The sequence below is a fragment of the Protopterus annectens genome, chromosome 2.part0 (assembly GCF_019279795.1).
Source record: "Protopterus annectens isolate FY-2018-M chromosome 2.part0, PAN1.0, whole genome shotgun sequence".
In the NCBI taxonomy this organism is placed as follows: Eukaryota; Metazoa; Chordata; order Ceratodontiformes; family Protopteridae; genus Protopterus; species Protopterus annectens.
Genome location: NC_056728.1, coordinates 229,784,183 through 229,800,445, shown reverse-complemented (window position 1 = coordinate 229,800,445; position 16,263 = coordinate 229,784,183). Strand labels below are relative to the sequence as shown.

The 16,263-nt window shown below is 37.5% G+C and overlaps 1 protein-coding gene across 1 annotated transcript in view; it reads left to right on the top strand.

Moving 5' to 3' along the window:
* Positions 1-1,589: 1,589 nt before the first annotated feature.
* The window catches only part of TBCCD1 (TBCC domain containing 1), a 768,212-nt gene continuing 753,538 nt past the window's right edge, over positions 1,590-16,263 (top strand). The window contains exon 1 of the mRNA XM_044060684.1: positions 1,590-1,692. The gene's annotated coding sequence lies outside the window, so the exon portion shown is untranslated. The remainder of the gene's footprint in view (positions 1,693-16,263) is intronic.

The window sequence follows — 16,263 nt, the reverse complement described above, 5'->3', positions numbered from 1 at the left end:
TGATGGTTAGGGTGCCAGCTCTGGTAGCTCAAGTAAGAATTGGAAAAGGTAGGCTTTCTGTATATACCAGAAACCAAACATTTTTCCACATGATTGACCTTCAATTTTACACCTAAATATGAAATTTCCTCACTACTATATTCATAGGTGAACCTAAAAAATTGTACTGTACAATTAATATAATCTATAAAGGCCTTCATGACTTCAATTGGCCCATCCCATACCACAAATATGTCATCCAAAAAATGGGTGTATTGTTGTATATACTTCATATAGTCACTGGTGAAAACATACTCTTGCTCCCAGTAGGCCATAATGTAATTCGCATAAATAGGAGCACACGCAGCTCCCATTGCTACTCCAGTTTTTTGTTTGTAATACTGGCCCTCAAAATAAATATAGTTGTTCTTCAATACAACCTTCATTAAGGTAACAAAAGTATTTATACGGTCCTGTTCATATACACCAGTTTTATATAATTGTTGCTCTAACCATTGCAACCCTATTTCATTTGAAATGACCGAAAATAAATTACACACATCAATCGTTAATTACACTGTGTGGTCACTAATTTGAACTACCTTTAATTTATTTAAAGTTCTGGGTTGGACATGGCCTTGTATGTCAGGCAGAGATCACCCCTGAGTAGGCGGTATGCAACCGAGTACAGCTGGAGTTTTTTTCAGTCGAGCTGCATAGGGCATCTGCATGAGGCCAGTGATCCTCTTGGTGAGGAACTTCTGTGGTCTTTCCAGTTGTTGCAGGTGTCTTGTAAGGTACATCCCAAATGGGGCATTGTACTCTATGATGGGTCTGATGAGTGATGCTTAGAGGGGCCCAATTACCTCTTTCAATCTGTATGCAAACCCTTTTGTGATTAGGTGAGCCACATAGAAGGATTTTCTAACCACTTTGGCAATGTGATTATCAAAGGAGAGGTTACTATCTACTTGGGTCCCCAGATCCCTTATTACGCCTTCCGTATTTAAAGGGCTACCACTTATGTGGTAGTTTGTGGGTACTTTGTTTTTTTCCAAAGGAGATGACTATGCACTTTTTGGCATTTAGCTTGAGGCCATGGTTTTGACACCAGGTATCTGTCTCAGTGAAACCCTTTTGGAGGATGTCTGTGTCAGATGGAGAGTATTCCAACTGCAAGAATTCAGGACAAAGCCAAAAACGATCAGGGGCATATTTTAGTTATTGATCTTATAAACTTATAAAGTTGCTGGAAAAACAGAGTTTACATAGACATGCATTTTCTGAATGTTATAAAGTTTGAAACTCAAATGCCAGTCCTTATTCGTTGGCCTTAATCCTCAAAGATTTGCCAGAAAACTATTTTTTTCTGTTACGACGATGTATGTAATATTTGCATAAAATATTAAAAAAATGCACGTGTGACTGAATTTTAATACACATCAGAGGTTTTTTAAGACTGAAAACGAGGAATACTCAATACGATCAATTCACCATCCACTATTACAAGTTTACAACGAGAACTGACAAACTCCATCATTATATTTATCGCATAGCAGTATGGGATTTTGAGGAAAAGTTCGAGAGCGCGCACATCTCGTGTACGTCTATTCCTTTTACGCATGCGTTTTTGGTGAAAATAATATGAAGTGGAGGTGATTTGGTAAGATAAACAGATGAAAATTGGACGGTGCTGTTAGCCCGGAGTCGCAGGTAGTAATGGATTTCTGAGTCTTATTAATAGAAAGTATTCTGACTTTTGCGTTTATAGTTTTAGAACAAGAAGTGTATGCTGATGTCCCTGGTTACGTTGTTGAGGTGATTTTTGCTTGAGCTTAGTTACCAAGGTTCAGTTATTCAGGCTAAAGCGTAACAGATGAAGAGGAGATATTAGACATTTGTAGTTTAGAGTAAGTTGCACATTAGAATATCAGTCAATTGACACAGAAAGCTGTGGTGCTTCTGTTTATAATTTTCATTTTAATTAACTTAATTGTGAAAGCACAGAGTCGAACATTTGGCTGGAACTGGTTAGGCATATCTTTAGCTTGTTCATTTTTGTCAGGAAAATCTTTGCAGTTGCTTGCTGCTGAAACCAGTAAAAGTAAGTTAAAGGACATTTAAATGTAGAATACATTAAACAGGCAGCATTTTTCTCGTAATCGGGGCCTTTACTTATTATGTAAATATTCTCTGTGTTAAATGTGCTTGTATATTTTGGAATTTTTCAGTATTTTATTTAGAGGTAGCACTTTTATAGAATGTAAGCCAAACATATTAAGTGGCTTGGACTTTTAAGTATTCTGAGTGGTGCAATCTACAGGCTGTTTTCTTTGAGTATTTTTCACACTTCATATGATGCTCATAGAGTACAAAAGATTATGACTGTCTACCTCCTTGCGCCCACTTCTTTGTTCAATAATTGTGGACAGAGCCAATACTGACAGGAGGACAAAGGTCCTAAATCAGGGACAGTTTTAAATGTGCCTCTGATTTATTTAAAGAGTTAGTAGAACAGCAAGCTTAGCACCAATCGTTATTTTCTGAACAATAAGAAGTATGAAATTTTAATGTCTGGCATTACTTACTGTATTTCTCAGTGATTTACCTGAAAATCAAAAACATTGAGGGACAGGACAAAGATATGAGGCAGAATTGGGGAAGGTTAAGAGGTATGCTATTTTGACATTTTCATGAGTCTTTGTAGCTGCTTATTGCATCTGAAGGGTAATTGTTGTATAGGACAACTTGTTATAATCCCTCTACTCTCTTCTGATGTGTACTTTGGTATCCTCTTATATTTATAACCATGCTAACCTTGTTTGGGTTTGCGATTCATTTTATTTTTTGTTATTATAAACTCCTGAGTACACAATTTTTGTACAGAGTTTCAGCAGTGGTGAAAGTGTTTCATTTTCTGTCAACCAAATGACCACAGTGTTGTCCAAGTTTCTAGGGTTTGCTGTAGCTAGTCTCCATACCTGCAGCACATACCCGTCTGTGTGCAGTAAAAATGGTAGCGGCAGTATATTCCACACAGTGTCTTGTAAAGATTTGCCCAGGTGCTCTATATTTTAATACAACTACTAAAGTGTTGCATGCAGAGTTTAATTTAGATGTAAACTTTTGTCATTTTTGCAGTTACAGTTGACCATACAACCTTAGTTTTTAACATCTGTAAATTACATCATTATATATACAGTTGTACGAGTGTGTTATACTCGAATCCACAGTTCTAAGTGGTAGTCAGACACTACAGGAACTCTGATGTGATAAAAAAACATTTAATGAAAAAGTTTGCGCTGAATAGTTATTGATCAAGAGATGACTACTGCTTAGAAATTCCAAAGTATTTTTAAAGAAGTAGCTTAATTTCAGGTCACATTTTGTGGTAGATGCATCTAATATGTACCTTCAGAAACTGTTAAGTTTCTGATTTAAGTGTTTACTTTCAGATACTACTAAAAAATGAATAAATGCAACTTTTCTTTTCTTATCAAAGGTATTCGCTTTTATTTTGTTTTATGAATTTAAAGGCAACTTTTCTTTTCTTATAAAAGTATTAGCTTTTATTTTGTTTTATGAATTTTTTATAATTTAAAAAATGTACAAACGTAATTGTCATAAAAAGTACAGTGAAGACAAGTTGAAACCAATATAAGAATTTTGTAAGCCAATGTATGGAAATGAAAAATGGATGTGTGGGAACATGTATATAATTTTAATAACATGGATTTATAACTTTATTGCTTTCAGTAAAGAATGATATCGGTTCACTATATAAAAAAAACTTAACTTGAGCATTTCACTTTCTTAACACAGTTATGTAGCAAAGTGATGTAGGAAACATCTTAAAAGATGTTATGGAATCTGAATTTAATAGTGGATGTTTTATCAAATAGGCAGTCTGTTCTTGTGCATTCTTGTTCACATTCGTTAGAACATGTGTGTTTTATTTCTCTCGCCTAACAGGATACCTTTACTTACTGAGTTACCAGATCTCATCATCCACATCATTAAGTTTATTGCTCATCATTCCTTAACCCTTTGGCAAGCTACGTCCTTGCCAGTTTGTGCTGCAGCCTTTTCCAAACCAGTACAAAAATGTTTAACTGCTGTGCTGTACAAGTGGATTTTATATGCAGGTATGGTTATGTGTAGTCTGGCATGTTATTGTCAGTATCTTGCTGTCATGCTAGCCTCTTTATTTTCTTTCTTCTTTTTTTTTTAATCAAGAAAGATTTTATCAAATTATCACTTATGAGATAGGCAATCAAACGTTTATATAAATGAAAACAAATCATATTTACACATTTTTAGTTGGAAACATTATACATCACTTACAAATCTGCCCAGTCACTTGTCATCTAAACATTACATAGCTCATTCACATCCTGTGTTCTTTTAAACCTCATTCCTCCTCGGAAACATTATTATGCATGTGCTGTTCCCGCAATTCCCATTTTGTCTATGTAATTTACTCCTACTCTAAAGATCACATTTCCAGTTGTTTTATATCTTGCAGTACTCACTACTTCTAGTATAGTTGGTTTAGACTTAAATTTCCATTTTCTACTAATTGCTTTTTTGGCAGCCATCTTAATTAGACTCAGCAAGGCCGTAATATGTTCAGGCAATTCCGATTTTGTATCATAGTTCAAAAATATCGTTTCCTTAGCTATACCAATTTGCTCATCCAGTATTTCTGATAGAGTAGTCTGCAGGGAATTTTTAAGGTCTAACAACTCAATACAGTCCCAAAAAATATATATGTTCTCAGTTGCCTCCTTTTTTTCCATCACACCTCCAACATTTGCTGTCTGTCTGAGGAAATATTCTTTGGTGTCTACTTTGGGTATAAAAATATGTGTCAACACTTTCAATCAATGATCCTAAATATTCTAGACTCTTGCATATTTGGGAATCATACATTTTCTCTTCCCAGTCCTTTTGTAACCTTCTGTGATTTGATTCTTATAGTTATCGTGCAATATTTTATATGCTAATTATTCCTTTTTTAATGGCAGCTTCTGTTCTAGATTCTACTAAAAACTCTACCATTGCCGGTCTTTTCCTTAGGATCACCCGGTTTCTTTCTCTTTGCCTATACTCTGATATCAATCCTTGATAGGGAAGGCAATCTTTAGCCTATAGTCCAAATAAATTATTGGTATCTTCCTATTCTATTACTTTTCCCTGTTTAATTATTTGCTGTCAATACCTTTGTTCCTTTGCCAGTTTTCTTCAGTCAATTCCATCCCCCCTTGCCTATTATCTGTATCCTTAATTGCTATCATCCCCATCAGCAGAATCTCCTTTCTCCATTCCTGTGTTGGCGTAGTTCTTGGAATACTTTTTGATAGTTTATGAATATAATATTCTGTATGAATATTGTTCTCCTTAATGATCTGCATCCAAAATCCCAGTGTCTCATTGTTTCTTGAGCTTCCCCCGTTTTGTCCTCATCCCTTTCTGCTTTGAATTATAGCTTTCTGCTTGTGCTATGGATAGGAGCCTTAAATGTGTAGCTCTGAAATACCCCTTCAAATCAGGTAGTCCCAAATCACCTTCTTCTTTTGGAAGAATCCGCTTATCTCACTTGACTCTTGTCATTTTCCTCTCCCAGTTAAAATCCTTCAACTCTTTATTAATTGCTATCCACAATTTCTCCTCCTTTGGTTGATAGAAGTATGCCTGCCCTGTGCGTAAAACTAGAGACTAAAAAAACGTTTTGACTGCTTCTATCTTATCTATATCCATAAAAAAGAGCTTCCAATTTCTCAGTTTTTGTATTGTCTTTTGTTTTGTTTTGGTCTGTTCTCTCATATCCTTAGCTGCTGTAACAGTATCTTTTTTTTTTTTAATCCATACTCTTAAGTAAGAAAAGCAAACAAACCTTCCTGCCAAGTAAAGTACCCTTGTAACGAAAATAATCCAGAAAATGTAGAACAAATCCAAGGGTACACCAATAGCCAAACAGAAAAAATCCAACGAACTCCAAAACAGTCTCTTTATTAAAAGCTGTGCACAAAACAGTAAGCGCTTTCACGTTGTAGTAACGCTTCTTCAGACTTCAGTGACATGCTAGTAAAACTCAATCTATATATAGCGTATTCATTCACCTACAACTCATTGGTCTCTTAATTAGTAATACAAATTTAAATTGCTGTCTCTGCAATACACGTAGTTCACCAGCAAATATTGATGAAATAGACAACACACATCATAAACATAAGTAAAAACATTTATCAACTTTCTACAATAACATAAATATATATATATATATATATATATATATATATATATATATATATATTTTTTTTTTTTAATTTTTAGTGTTTAAATGGCTTGGCTGCCAAAAATGGTTTCAAACTCGTTTTCTCATTCAGCCCATAATGATGTGCCTGCAGCCTAATGATCCATTTATTTTCTACCTCTTCGGTATAATTCTTAATATTACCTAATTTACTGGTCCTTCTCACTAATTCTAGGACTCTAAATTTGAAACAATGTTGGAGCCCATTTTCTATTGTATGGCGTGCTAATGCATTGGACATATTCTCTTTGTTAATCGCATAGAGGTGTTCTCTTATGCGTTCGCGGAGGGTCCTGTTTGTTTTTCTTATATAGTATTTCCCACAGAGTTGACACTGTGCTAGGTATACAACATCCCTAGTCCTACAGTCAGCATAGCATTTAAATGTGTATCTGCATCCTGTATGTGGGTGTAAAAAAAAACATTATCAAGGGCTATGTATTGACATTGATTGCATGTCCGGCAAGGGAAGGTGCCTTGTCTTTGACATTGTATGAACCCTGCATCTGTTTTCTCATAACATAACAGCCGTTTGAGAGATTTCATGTTCCTATAGGCTATTCTTGGTTTGTCTTCCACTATGTTCATAATTCGTTCATCCATGACAAGTATCTTCCAGTTTCTCTCTATTATCTTTTTAATCTGACTATTCCTATTAGTATAGGGAATAATGAGTCTGCTATTCTCAGTATGTTGTTTATTTCTTCCTACATTACTTGTTTCCTTTTTACCATAGAAGAATGGTCTACCTTTACTCTTCCTTAGATTATTACTTGACTCTGTGGTGACTTGTACTGTTCCCTTATCATATCCTCTAGATGCAAAGTTGTGAAATAATCTTTCTTTCTGTTGGATATAAGCTTCCTCACTTCTAGTAAGTTTAGAAGTCCTAAGGACGTGATTTGTGATGATATTCGAATGAACATGCCTGGGGTGCATGCTGGTGCGGTGGAGGAGGTTGTTCCTCCAACAAGGCTTTCTAAACATTTCTGTTTCTATCCCATTCAACCCTTTTGTCAACTGAACATCGAGGAATTCTATCTGAGTATGTGAGTGTGTACCCTCAAATTCTAAGAAATCGGTGGTCCCATTCAAGTAAGAGATGAACTCACTTAACTCAGCTGTGGGTCCTCTCCATATAACAAAAATATCATCACCAATCAGGTCCTTAGGACTTCTAAACTTACTACAAGTGAGGAAGCTTATATCCAACAGAAAGAAAGATTATTTCACAACTTTGCATCTAGAGGATATGATAAGGGAACAGTACAAGTCACCATAGAGTCAAGTAATAATCTAAGGAAGAGTAAAGGTAGACCATTCTTCTATGGTAAAAAGGAAACAAGTAATGTAGGAAGAAATAAACAACACACTGAGAATAGTAGACTCATTATTCCCTATACTAATAGGAATAGTCAGATTAAAAAGATAATAGAGAGAAACTGGAAGATACTTGTCATGGATGAACGAATTATGAACATAGTGGAAGACAAACCAAGAATAGCCTAGAAGAACATGAAATCTCTCAAACGGCTGTTATGTTATGAGAAAACAGATGCAGGGTTCATACAATCTCAAAGACAAGGCACCTTCCCTTGCCGGACATGCAATCAATGCCAATACATAGCCCTTGATAATGTTTTTTTACACCCACATACAGGACGCAGATACACATTTAAATGCTATGCTGACTGTAGGACTAGGGATGTTGTATACCTAGCACAGTGTCAACTCTGTGGGAAATACTATGTAGGAAAAACAAACAGGACCCTCCGCGAACGCATAAGAGAACACCTCTATGCGATTAACAAAGAGAATATGTCCAATGCATTAGCACGCCATACAATAGAAAATGGGCTCCAACATTGTTTCAAATTTAGAGTCCTAGAGTTAGTGAAAAGGACCAGTAGATTAGGTAATATTAAGAATTATACCGAAGAGGTAGAAAATAAATGGATCATTAGGCTGCAGGCACATCATTATGGGCTGAATGAGAAAACGAGTTTGAAACCATTTTTGGCAGCCAAGCCATTTAAACACTAAAAATTTTTTTAAAAAAATATATATATATTTTTATGTTACTGTAGAAAGTTGATAAATGTTTTTACTTATGTTTATGATGTGTGCTGTCTATTTCATCAATATTTGCTGGTGAACTACGTGTATTGCAGAGACAGCAATTTAAATTTGTATTACTAATTAAGAGACTAACGAGCTGTAGGTGAATGAATACGCTATATATAGATTGAGTTTTACTAGCATGTCATTGAAGTCTGAAGAAGTGTTACTACAACGTGAAAGCACTTACTGTTTTGTGCACAGCTTTTAATAAAGAGACTGTTTTGGAGTTTGTTGGATTTTTTCTGTTTGGCTATTGGTGTACCCTTGGATTTGTTCTACATACTCTTAAGTACTTCATTTTTATTATGTCCCAATAAATATGGGTATTGCTGAACCAGTTTTTGTGTGGGTACATAGTTTGCAGCTATTGCCTTTATCTTCATTAATTTTGTATCTTAGAAACACCTGAAACTGTCTTCAAATGTTCCACAACATTGAAATGTCCTTTTCTGGTTTAATCGGGTATAAAATAATATCATCTGGAAATAAAGCTTATATCCTTGAATTTCTGAGTTTTTTTTTAGTTTCTTTGCCAGTGGTTCTAAATATAACTAAAATAACAAAGGAGGATAAGGACACCCCTGTCTAGTTCCTCTGCTCAAAAATTACTTATCCAGCAAGACCCTACCCACTTTAATTTTTTCCTCAAATCCCTCGTATATCCTTCTAATTTTATCAGGGAATGCAAATGCTTCCATTGCCCTACTCCTAAAATCCCAGCTTACTCTTATGAATGCTGTCTTTGCATGAAGACCCACCGCCAACAGTAGTGTTTTCTTGCATACTGATTCCCTCTGGGTCATCATTGTGCTATTAATGTTGTCAAATGTTTTCCACCCCACCACAAAACCACATTGATCTGTATCTGTTAATTTTGGCATCACCTTTGCCATTCTGTTAGCCATTGTAGACACAAACCCTTTTTATAATCATGGTTTAGAAATGAAATGGACCTGTATGAAGCTGGATCTGATGGGTCTTTACCATCTTTAGGTATTGCAGCCCTCAGCTAGCCTCTTTGTAACTAGTTTGTATGTTCAGGCGGTGGATTATTTGTGTAATTAGTGCTGTTATGATCTACAAAATGCCTTTCATGTGAAGGGACCCTTTTTGAAATGAGACAGCATAGTTATTTATTTTTATTTTTACATTTGTTAACCGGTTTAGTCTGAGCCTTTTTTTTTTTTTTTGGGAGGAGACTTGAGGAGAAAAGCTCCAGGAAAGTAATTAAAAAAAATAAGAAAAAATTAACAACTAGTTAATGAATGAAATTAACCTGTTTTACTAATCTCTTTATTTAAACATTGTCTGTAGATTTAAAACTAATGGCAGCAACTCCCTCTCCCTACCTGTTCACCACCAGCTTGTGTTGGCATGCACAGTTTGTGTTTTTGTAACAAAAAAAAAAACTGGATTGATATATACGTGGTGGTGCAGCAGTTAGCATTGTCACCTCACAGCAAGAGGTTCTCCGTTTCGATTTTTGGCTGGAGCGCATGATGTGTGTAGTCTGCTTGTCCTCCCCGCGGTTGAGTGACGCTTAAAGACATGCAGGTAGGTGCGTGAATGGGTGTGCCTTTGTTGAAGGTTGGGCGTCGGGCTGGCACTTCTGCACCGTAAAAATCTACTGCTAATCATAAGCGGACCGGCGTTCCGCTGTGGCAACCCCTAACTGGGAAGAGCCGAAAGGCATTACGTTTTTACTTAAATGTTCCTAGCAGAAAATGATGAGTGTGAGGCAGCTTCATGTGAAGTGCTCCTTTCTGTTTGAAATGCTGCAGTGTAGTAAATGTACATTTGGCACCACTTTGTAAAGTTGCCATGTAAAGTAGTTTGCTATTATTTTCTGTTTTAGCTATTATGTGCAGTGTGGGGAATCTGTAACTGAATTAAAAATGGTATTGCGGCTTAAATAAAAATGCTTCACTGTAAGTGTATAAATTTTCAAGATCGTTACACAGCTGTCTGTAGGTTATAATGTTGCATGATGTGCTTCGACAAGAACTCTGTTTTGACACCATTAAAAATGGAAGTGTGCTCGAGGTTTGGACTAGTATTCATGTAAGGAGGTTACAGATTACTTCTCATTTGTGTCGCTGCTACTTCTGCTTAAGTTTCTCCAGTGGATCCTCTGGGCTAGTGGTCTTGTGACCGTGACTACTGAAATGAGCAGAAAATGGCAGCTTATGTAGAACAAGAAATTGCAAGCTTCTTGGATAACCCCCCCCCCCATTATTGCTGACCTTGAACCTTTGGGGTTCATCCAGTACCTTTTTCATTCTCTTTACAAGTGAGAGCTATGGAATGGTCTCCAGATGTCTGCATCTTTGTCACTGTTTCCTTAATTCCCTAGTGCTGATTATACAGTGGCAATTATGTGAGATGTCCTTCTACATGCCTGGCCTTCTGTAGATTTTGTCAGTGCCCCTGTCACTGCATGCTGTGGTCTCCCTCCTGGCCTCAGACAAGGGGCTGATGGAGCAGTAAGAAAACTGTCATTCATCACTAAATAGAGAAGAGCTTATTTTGGTAGTTAGAGCATTTACCCCCTCTCTCGGGCTGGCACCTACTTGACAGACAGAAGCTCTACCTCTTTACCGTCAGGCTAGTTTAAACTAAAGAAGTTGCCTACTTGAAGTTGGACAGAATGATGAGTCCTGACCACATTGCATCACAATCGTGTACCTTTAGTACCTTCAAAAGATCACATAAAGTATATTGCCTTATGTGATGCAGCTGTAAGGGCCAGCTTCTGCCTCTTCATTGGTGTCCATATAGCCTTACTATCTGGTCACTAATTATTGTTATGAGCCATTGGGCAGAAGCTAGGACTTGATATATAGAGAAGTGCTTTATGAGAATATAGGCATGTCATTGAGAGGTTATTATGACAATGCACACGTACAGAGTGTTAACTCAGATGTTACTGTGGGTGTGTGTGGGAGGTACAAGAGTGAGCTGCAATGCGTTTGTGATGTACCACATATGTGCACACTTATCAGTGTGACAGTATGTTTGCATTAGTGAGTTTGAATTCGGTTTGCACCACCGTTATTATGCTAATATTAGGTTAATAGATGTGCAATACTTTTTTTCTTGAAAGGTTTTATAGTTATTAAAAGGTTGACATTGATTCGCTTCTTGCCATTTTAAAGTTATATTTTATGGTGGGAGTGAAGTTCTTCATACATTGGTTTTGTTTTGTTTCACTGCTTTTTGGTGATTTAAACATTTGTTGTATTTTGTCTTGTGTTTGCTAGCCACAATGATTTATTTAAAAGGTAGTGCACTTGAGAGGTAAAACCATCCCATTGCATGTGGCTACTAAATAAGTGTATTGTGTCATTATTCGTTTAATCATTAGGGACGAGTATCTATATTTTCTTTGGGGAGCCAGGGACACTTATCTGAATGTTTAACTTTCTTGATTCACACAGTTTACATGTAATGATTAAGGAAATTAAACCAAAAGCTACAAGATGAAGATCTTTGGCAGCTCATAGCTTTGTCCCTCTGTGCTGTTTAGTAAACATAAAGTAGACAAGTTAGTGTGAGAAGTAAGAAATATGTTGGTATCTGTAATGACAGGAAGCACTAATAGAAGCTAAGTTATTTTTCCACTCTTAAGACATTTAATCAGATTTCATTGTGAAGTAGTGTGTGATGTGCAGGAGATCTTGTTTTCTTGAGGACATAAATTGGATGGAGGTAGTTTGGAAACACAGCTAGACTACTAAAAATTCTACAAAAAAACGAGATTAAATGTGCTTCTTCTGAGTTTAAAATATGTGAAGGCATAGAAAAAAAGTTTCCAGTACCTTACAAAAACTGGTAGCCCATGAGGTTTGGATCTTAATACCCTTCCATCTAAGGTGTACAAATATTTGTCAAAGCTTTAGTTGGTGAATCTGTTTTGGAACGTTTCAGAGGTCAGTACTAGTCTACCTGCATTTATGGGCCATTTTAAGCCTAGCTCGTTTCCCTTTTTATGCTCGAATTGACCTATCCCATTTTGTTAGAAATTGGCCTTGCCCATCCCATGGTCAATAATTATAAATTACCCTAAATGAGAATAAATGGGATCATACCATAGATAATTTGAGAGAACCCATGCTTGAAATAAAGTATTTAGGAACTCACTCTGTCCAAGGGGCATTTCTGGGGAAATTCTCTTTTTTCCATCCATAAAGTATGAGTTGGGCTTGAATATGGCCAGGGATGAACTTTGTTTTATGTGGATGGGAAGTCTGTTCCAGAGCAGTGGTAGCCTCTGTGAGATATACCTGTCCCTCCAAACCATTCAGTTGATGTTGCAGGAGAGGTTTCGATCTCTAGACTGAGTATGTTTTATACCATCTGACTTGCTGATGTGCAGCAAATCTATCTGTATTCGGTTGAAGGATGCCTTGTATAACAGACAGAGGTTACATCTTAGCAATCTGTAGGATACAGAGTATATTGGCAGGGCTTTGAGTTGGTCCATGTAGGACATGTTGTTAGGCCTTGTATCCTTTTAGTGCGGTATGTCTGTGGGCATTTCACTTGCTACATGTGTCTGGACAGATACATGCCAAAGGGGCATTATATTTAATAATTGTACCCATTTGCTCAACTGTCATTAGGCCAATTACATCCTAAATCTAGACACAATCCTTTTGTTTATAAGCCGTGCAGTATAGGAGGACTGTCTATAGTGTTTAAAAAATGTGTCCATTGTTATTGAATTATTACATGTGACATAGGCAGACTTCTTCTTTTGGCTTTTCCCGGTTAGGGGTCGCCACAGCGGATCACCTGTCCGCTCATGATTGGCAGTGGAGTTTTATGGTGTCAAGTTGCCAGCCCAGCGCCCAACCTTCCACAGAAGACGCATGCACGCCTAGGGCCAATTTAGAGTGTCCAATCCACCTACTGGCATGTCTTTCGGATGTGGGAGGAAACCAGAGCAGACTTGTTGAACCTTATTAACACATTCACGTTTACAAGCACTATACATCACATGTATTGTTCTATACTTTTTAATCAAAGCCATATTACACAAATTGTTCAATTCCTGCCTTTAGTTAAACCTCATGCCTCCTCCAGAACATTTTTTTGTATGTATTGTTTCCACAATTTTGTGCAGCCTCAGTATTGTAGATGTAAGATGTTTTACTTCTAGTAATATTTATAGTCCTGAACCGAGTATGAATTAAAAAGAAGCATCAAATACAGACTCTTAGAAGCCCAAAGTGCAGGGCACCAAATGTGTCGTATGTCTTATCTGTTTTTAGTGTCATCATGTTTATGTGTATAAAGAATAGCAAGATATTTAGCTAGAAAAATAGGTTCAGCAGTACTTAATAGGCTGTTGATCCATGAGGGTCTTTAGAAACCTAGTCATGTATTCCCATGAAGTTAGTTTTAATCCTTATACTTTAAGCACGAGTAACACGGAGATGGGCAGAATGTTTGTTTGTTTATGCTTCCCCTCTCTGAGAAGGACAAGGGTGCTAAATCAGGGGTAGAAAAATAACGTTTCTTACCACAGTAGGTAAGTGGTGATCTAAAGACAGTTCATCATCTACATAGGTTCCCAGGTCCCTTACTAGGTAAATTTTCAGGGTTTGTTGTCAGCGTAATGGGCACAAGGGATACTCTGCTTTCCAAAGGATACTCTCATATTATTTCTTGACCATTAGTTTTAGCCCATGGTTTTTGATGCCACCTGTTGGTTTGGGAAAGTTTGCCTTGGAGGATCGTGGTGGTCTTTGGAAAATTTATTATTGCATGAAGCTTACAGTAATTTGCAAACTTGGTGAGCAGTAGCCTTTAACAGTAGCTTTGACTTATGTGAATTAAATGCCAAAGATGAGGGGCTCATGGACTGAACCGTAGGGTACACTGCTAGTGACAGGTCTTTTTAGAGGAGATAGAACCATCCACCCTAATTTCCAGGGTTCAGTTTGTGAGCTAGTTTGCTTTAATATGGGTTACATAGGAATTAACATTTAGCTAGGATAGTTTATCTATGATACCAGTGTGAGGGATGGTGTCAGAATACCTTTGCGAGGTCTAGGTATGCAGTGTATACTAATTTGCCTTCATCCATTGCTTCAGTAATCTTTTGGTCAGAGTTATGGGTCTGTAATTTTCCGGGTCCACTGATGCCCCAGTCCCACACTTTGTATAAGGGGATGACTGTAGCTGCCCTTCATTCATCTGGTGCAAAGTCTTTTTGAAGGCTGACATTGAATAGTCTTTGTAGGGGGTCTAACATGTCCTCTCTTAGGCTTTCCAGCAGGCAACGTGGTATGCTATCCGACTTCCACAGAAGCAGTGTTTTTGACTCTGTAGTAACTTGAAGACTTGTTGATGGGAGATTTGAGGCAGTGTAGATGCAAGTATGAGATGTAGATGCAGGTGTGAGATCTTGGAATGTAGGAGGGAAGAGGGGGTGTGAATATGTTAATGTTGGAGCTAAATTTGGCTGCAAGTATGTGATACGTACTGTTGGTGCTGGGTGTGCTTTCTGATATAGTTAAAGAAGGTTCTGTGGTTGTCTTTTGCTTGAGTTGCTAGTTTTACCTCCTGTTTGGCTTTGATTGATTTGATCAAGGTCAGGAGTTCTCTGTTAAGTAGAGCAAGAGGCTTCTTTTTTTGCAATTTGAAAGTTACTTTTATTTTTATGTGCAATGAGTTTTTTTTCCCCTTTTAGTATAGTGGCTGCCTGTATTTGAGTTCCACCACAAGGGTTTATTTTTGAATTTGGCATTGTATTTACTTTGGGGACAGATGTGTTTATGCAGCTATTCACAGGTGCCTAAAGGAATCTGCAAAATCATTGGGGTCATTGAGTTGGAAGGAGATGGTGAATTTAGCCATATCATCAGTGTTCCACTAGATTAGCCTTGATGCAGTCTTTGAATACTGAGGTATTTAAGGATGCGTCTAGCTTCAGTGTTAAGGTGAATGCAGTTGATTTGTGGCTAGATTTGAGCAGGAAAGGAGTTGCAATTGGTCCTCAACAATACAGGACAGCTGTGCTCCTTACCAAGTCCAAGATTTTGTTGCCTCTGGTTGTGGTGCAGACTAACTGGTCCAGAGAGGTTGTATTGATTGAAATCCAAAAATTTCTTGGCATGCATGTTAGAGGCTGTATACATTTCTAGTTAATGTTAGAGTAGTTAAAATCCCGTAGGAGAATGGTGTTTGGTTTAATGCATAGGAACTCCTATGCTAGTTGAATAGGACTTGAGGGCTAAGGGGTTTCCATAGTTAACCAAAATAAAGGTTCTTAAGTTGAACAGGGAGGAGTTCCAGATTATCTTGTTTCACTAGTCTAGGGGTGAAGTGTGTGGAGACAAATATGGAGACACCGCTGCCTTTAGTGCATTCATCTAGTGCTATGGACGTGAAACCCTGCCATAGTGCCTTTTTTAGGCAAGGCTCAAAAGACAAACCCACCTCCATAGGTATCACAAGGGATAAGAAACTGAGTAATGCTACTCGACGCCAGAAGTCTAAAGCTCAAGATGCATGCACTCTAAACTCTCCTTAGCATGGAGAACATCGATATCTGTGCAGTAACAGAAACCTGGTGCAAGGCTCCCGAGAGCACCCCAGCACAACTAGGTTATACCTCCATATCATGCTTTTCGGCCCCAAAACTTGGACTGAACCACAAAAGGAGGGGGAGTATCAATATTCGTCAAAGATACCCACACTTCCAGGTTGGTGGCACAGCACGAAGCATCAGAGACTATCCATGTGCAACTAACAGTGGATAAAACTGCCTTCCAGTTTATAGCCTGCTACAGACCACCCTCCCAAACCTAGGAACCCCACTCGGCCTTCCTGAGAACACT